At 42.0% G+C, this 6,000-nt stretch overlaps 1 protein-coding gene across 2 annotated transcripts in view; it reads right to left on the reverse strand.

The window, feature by feature from the left end:
* The window catches only part of ADAMTS3 (ADAM metallopeptidase with thrombospondin type 1 motif 3), a 291,950-nt gene that overhangs the window by 272,181 nt on the left and 13,769 nt on the right, over positions 1 to 6,000 (reverse strand). The gene's annotated exons all lie outside the window — the stretch shown is intronic.

Consider the following 6,000-nt stretch of genomic DNA (forward strand, 5'->3'; position numbering starts at 1 on the left):
TCCAAGGTCAAATAACTGTGAAGCTCAGATATGTCTCCAAGTCATACTCCAAAGCCCATACACTCACGCTGCTACATCATGTTGTATCCCACAAATCACAGAACATTTTCAGCAAATGAGGAGAATGGAGTAAAAAAGAAGAAATAATCATCTATAAACTGAATACACTAGTACTGGTTAGTCAAGAGCAAATGGCATTGTCATTTTGCACCATATTCCTTACATGGGAAAGACACTCATCTGAATATGAATTCAATATTTGGTGTTCACTTTACAACACGCATGGCCACTTACATGTTAAACTGAATTTCACAATTAGAACTTAATTTCCCAAGTTTAGCCAAGTGAGAGTACTGTGTCTGCTGAAATGCAAACATCCTGGGGAAAGATAACACATTAAATCAACCACTTCTCCCATAATAGAAATGATTTTGAAGACAGAAGGATATGAAGAGGGCAACAGGATGAAGAAAGAATGAATGGAAAGGAAAATCTGAGAACATGAAGTTAAAAGTTCCCCCACCTTCATGATTCTAGCCTAAGACTAGTCCTGTAGTATAACAAAGTACCCTGAAAAAATTATATGATTCACAAATACTGCTCACCTATGGAAACTTCATGCATGTTATCTAACACATTAGCATATGAGGCCCATAAATGAACCTACAACCTATGGTCTTAAAGTATCCTTATAGAATCACTATGTTTTCGTTATTTTCCTGCCTTTTTTTTTTTTTTTTTTACGGTACGCGGGCCTCTCACTGTTGTGGCCTCTCACTGCTGTGGCCTCTCCCGTTGCGGAGCACAGGCTCCGGACGCGCAGGCTCAGCGGCCATGGCTCACGGGCCCAGCCGCTCCGTCCCCTGCATCGGCAGGCGGACTCGCAACCACTGCGCCACCAGGGAAGCCCCTATTTTCCTGCTTTTTAAATAACTCAAAAAATAAAAATGTGTAAAGTACCAGAAGACAAATGAAGGTCTTTTGCAACTTGGAAATTCCTTGAGTGCATGTTTGTTACCATTATGCCACTTATAATGACCGATGTATTTAAACAAAATATCCCCATTTATTAAATGCACAGAGTAAGTAAAATGGTTGTACATATTTACTAGGCAGAGAAGGAGTGAGGGTGGTCATATCGCAGAGTAGAGTGAAGCCTGGCTTCCACACTGGGGGCAGCAGTAACACAATTCCTGCTTCACAGGCTCTCTATATCACAGTCAAAGACTTACACCAGGCACTGGGGTAAGCACGGGCACACAGATTCGGTCTCCCTTACAACCAAATCCTTGGTGAATACTTTTGTAAATTCTGGTTTAGAGAAAGAACTTGAAATTTTAGGGAATGAACTCAAGAGTCACAGAAGCAGACTGATGGAGGGGAAAGTTCCCACAGGGATGGATGAATTGGGATCTTGGAGGTGGACGGACAAAGCCAACCCCAAATTAATTCCTTAAGGATAAGGAATTCCCCATTCAACTCAGTATTTCCAGTATCATCTAATATAAGATTTTGTACCTGCCAGGGTCTCTTATCAGTAGGATTTGTTTACATGTATAAGTTAGTAATGCAGGTAACTGGAGAGCATTTGCTGTGTCTGTGATGCTCCATGCACTAACTTACTACCCAAGTAGTAAGGCCCATGAGCATCTGGCTGCACCAATAATTCCAGCTGTAACTCTTTCTTTAACCATCAGTTTACTGTGTCAAGGGAAGGAAAAGCGATGCTTCATTTAATGTATGGATTTCTCATCTCCACTGAAGGGAATTCACACAACTGAAGTCTGTAAACAATATACTGATGCCTGCATTAAGTGACTGGAGAACTAGAAAATTTAGGAAGAATGCAGGGAGTCTCCTCCACACCCAAGAGGATGCCCAGAGTTTCATGCTTACAGTAAACCATACACCCTAGATTCTCTGGGATGAGTCCATTTTTCCACTGTCAGACAATGTGTTCTGAACTTTTATTCAAAATAAAGATGGTGCATTTCTGTAGAGCTTTGTCTTATCCAATGTTAAATAAGAAGCCATTCCTAAAACTTACACATAAGAAACATTTTTGAAATTAAACTCTGAATGAGTCATTTTCCACTTGGGAATTAAAGGAAAAGATGCATTTTAGCCCCATTGGATGGTAGTTAATGGAATGGACAAAGGAGCTACCCAGTCACCTGCCATTTATTGCAGAATAAATATCAGGCACTCTGCTTTGTGCTTGAGAATATACCTTCTCTAATTCTTACAACAATCACAGTTGGTAGGTATCACTACCCTTCGTTTATAAATGAGAAAGCAGACCTAGAAGGCCTGACACATAGCAAACAAGGAGCCAAAGGAAATTTTCAATTCTGATCATCTCGATGCTGAAGATCACGCTCTCACTCACTGCAGAATAGATGGAACACCTTGCTGTCAATTTTTAATTAAAGATCTGATTTTAAGAAAAACGACCCCAAGAATGATGACGTCCTGCCTACCTGCAGCCAGCCAACCAATTTTTCCTGTATTGTAGCTTCAAAAATTATTGTAAAAGGCTCTTAAATTCTTGGTCTCTGGGAGAAAAATAAAGGGGTGGTGGATAAAGCTCAAAGCTATCAAAAGTATTTAATCTCAGCTTACAATCACATATGCAAACCAACATTTATTTACTGCTTTCAGAAATGACACATTTCACGGGCCCAAATACTTCTACAAAGCAATACAGCCTATGGTCAAGGAAGAGACTACAGCACCAGAAAGCAGAAAAGTCAACACCTGAACTTGAGCAAGTTCTTTATTTTTTCTTTAGGCTTAGTATCCTCAGTTGTTAACTAGAGGTTAGTAACAGTTCCAACTTCACAGGTTTGATGAGAGGTTTAAATGAGATTATCCAGAGGATTCAGTAAATTTTAACTATTTTAACTTAAATGTAAATTAGTCACTTATTAAAATAGTGCCCAGGCGCAATTTTAAAATATGAAACTATACAGTTGTCAGCTGGAGTGGCTGAAGGGCCAGAGCAATAGGCATATAAAGGTTTGTGTGAGCCGTAAGCTGCACAAGCACAGAAAGCTGGGGCCACTGTAAAGCCACATTGTGGTCACTAATTACCCAAGCATAACTCAGAAGCAGTGAATTTTGCACGACCCACTGGCATCTGTGCCTGCCTGGTCCATTCCCACCTCCCCGCGCTGACCCCGGTAGTATGGATGAACTGTCTGCAGTCTTACCTAAGAGCAAAGCCTCCGTTCGTGTACACATCCTAGCCCCTCTTGCCTTTGCAAGACGGCTTCAGCAATTGTCCTCAGTTTCTTTCCTCATCAATTTTCCCATCACTAGATCATTCCGACCAGTAAATAAATAAGCTGCCATATTTTCCATCTTTGACAAAAAACTTCCTTGATGCCACATCTGCCTCTAGCTAAGTCCCCATTATTTCACTGCCCTTTACAGCAAAACACTTTTTAAAAATTGAGTATATTAGATATCTCCAATTCCTCTCTTCCCACGCTTGTTCTTTCTTGAACCCACTCCAGTCACGCTCTTGCCAAGGTCACTAGTAACCCCATGTTGCTGACACCAATGGTCAAAACTCCATCTTCTTACTTGCCCTATTAGCAGCATCTGACTCTATTTCTCTTTCCTTCTTAAAACACTTCCTTTCTTTAGCTTCCAGACACCATTCTCTTCTGGTTCTCCTCTTCTCTTCAGTGGTGTCCCCTTCCCATTCTCCCTCCTCATGTTCCTTTATTCTCATGACCTGAAAGCACTGCAGTGTTGCGTGACCTGGTCCCAGACTCACCTCTTCTGCATCTACCCTCCCTAGCCTGGTGAACTCATCCTGTCTCCTGACTTTGAATACCTTCACCATCATGTATCTCCAGCCCAGGCTTCCTCCATAAGATCTTCTCTCGTCAATTCAATTGCCGCTGGATCCTCTCCCTGTGGATATTCACTAGGTACCTCAACACTTCCAAAAGTAAACTTCCTACCTTCCTGCTCCCAAACCTGCACCTCCTTGCCCATGTCAGTAAATGGCAACGCTATCCTCCCAGTTACTCAGACCAAAAACTTGACTAAACCATCCTTAATTCTTCTCACACCACATACCAAATCCTTTAATGAATTCTACTGACCCTATCTTTAAAATATCTCCAGACTCTGACCACTGCTCACCACCTCCCCTGCTGCTACCCTAGTCCAAACCACCATCTTCCCCTTCACAGGTTATCCTCAAAACAGAGCCAATGACAGATCATGTCTTCTCCCCAAAACCCATCCCACTCAGAGAAAAACGGCCCACAAGGGCCAGCGCTGGGAATTCTCACATCTCAAGGTCACTGTGCTCACCATTTCCTCGGCCGAAGTGTCTTCCCCCCACAGCTGCATGGCTCGCCCCTCCATTCCTTCAGGTCTTTGCTTAAACTGGACCCTCCCATTAAGGTCTTTCCTGCCCCCAGTAACTGTCTCATTACTATCTCCCTTCTGCATTTTACTTCCACAAAACTTGTCACCATCTCACATACTCTAAATCTTATTTATATGTTTATTTGTTCATTGTTTCTTTATACCTACTAGCATATAAGCTTCACCAAGGCCGGGATTTTTATCTTTTCTCTTCACTATAGTTCTCCAGTGCCAGAAACTGACTCTGAAGTCACTCAGTAAATATATGTGAATGAATGAATGAGAGCAGTTTAGCCTGAGGGAGTAGTATCTAAAATTAGAATCTAAAATTAGAATGCGTCTTCTTTTCCCCAAATAGTAATTTACCATCAAGCGATCGATGACAGCAAACCACACAAGTTGTCATACTCCTCTATTGCCCTAATTTGCTTGCAAACGTTGGGTGTATTTCTCACCATTCCTGCTGGCCTATAAATCAAACATTTCATAGTATCCCAAACTTACATCTTAAGCTACTAAGAACAACGACAAAAATGGATCTAACCATGAAAACAGACCTCCTGGAACGCAGACACAGAGTCCCTCGTGCCTAGGAACCAGAGGCAGGAGATTAGCCCCCACTCTGCACCCCTCTAGACAGTCACAGAATCATAACTCTACAGGTCAAAGATGAACAAGACCTTGAAAGATCATCTCTTCCTTGCCTCTTTCTTACAATTAAGACATCTCAAGTAGAAGACATCATGTTTTCTTAAGTTTGAGGGGCAGTACCTTTCACCTACTCCCACCTTCTGGGAGGAGAGATTTTTCTCTGAGTATTTAAGCCTCTCCGTCCCCCTTAACTCACCCTTCCCCAGTGAAGAAGCATGACGGATGTGATTAGCAAGTCTGGGAAAAATAAGCAGTTTGCGAAGCTCAGCACTCCCTCGTCATCATTCCTGGCCTGGGAACGATCCTGATAAGGACGCTGTTCTCTTCCACCTCCCCAGCAGCAGGCTCTGTCTCAGCCCAGTGGACCTGACACACACTGGATGGGGTGCCCTGTCCGCCAGCCTACTGCCTGCCCATGTGAGAGCCTTGTGTTCCTCCCCAGCCTCTTTTGTAAGAGATATTTTCACTATGTCTTTAGATTTTCTGTTTCTCAACGTGTTCAGAACCCAGGCAGGTCAGAGGGGTATGTTTAATTGAGGACCCCTCAAAAGCTTGAACTACCTATAAGAAAAGGTACTGTCACATCTTTGCTGTCAGTCTAATGATAACATTAACAATTCTCCTGGTCAGGGAATTCTTTCATATCTAAATTCCTCATTCTAGAGTTTAACATAATGCCTTCTCCCTTCTTGCATTGCATGAAAAAAACCACCTTCTTGTGTATCTGTGCATGTGTGTATGTGTGATACGTATGTACTTCTTTTCACACACAAACACACAAATGTTGCACACAACTTACATCAAAGGATTTAAGGACCCAGTGTTCTGTGCTTCCATATACTTAAAGACCTTTGAGCTAGTCAGACCTTTTTTTTTTTAACATCTTTATTGGAGTATAATTGCTTTACAGTGGTGTGTTAGTTTCTGCTTTAAAACAAAGTGAATCAGTTATACATATAC

This window comes from Physeter macrocephalus, chromosome 7, assembly GCF_002837175.3.
Source record: "Physeter macrocephalus isolate SW-GA chromosome 7, ASM283717v5, whole genome shotgun sequence".
Lineage (NCBI taxonomy): Eukaryota > Metazoa > Chordata > Mammalia > Artiodactyla > Physeteridae > Physeter > Physeter macrocephalus.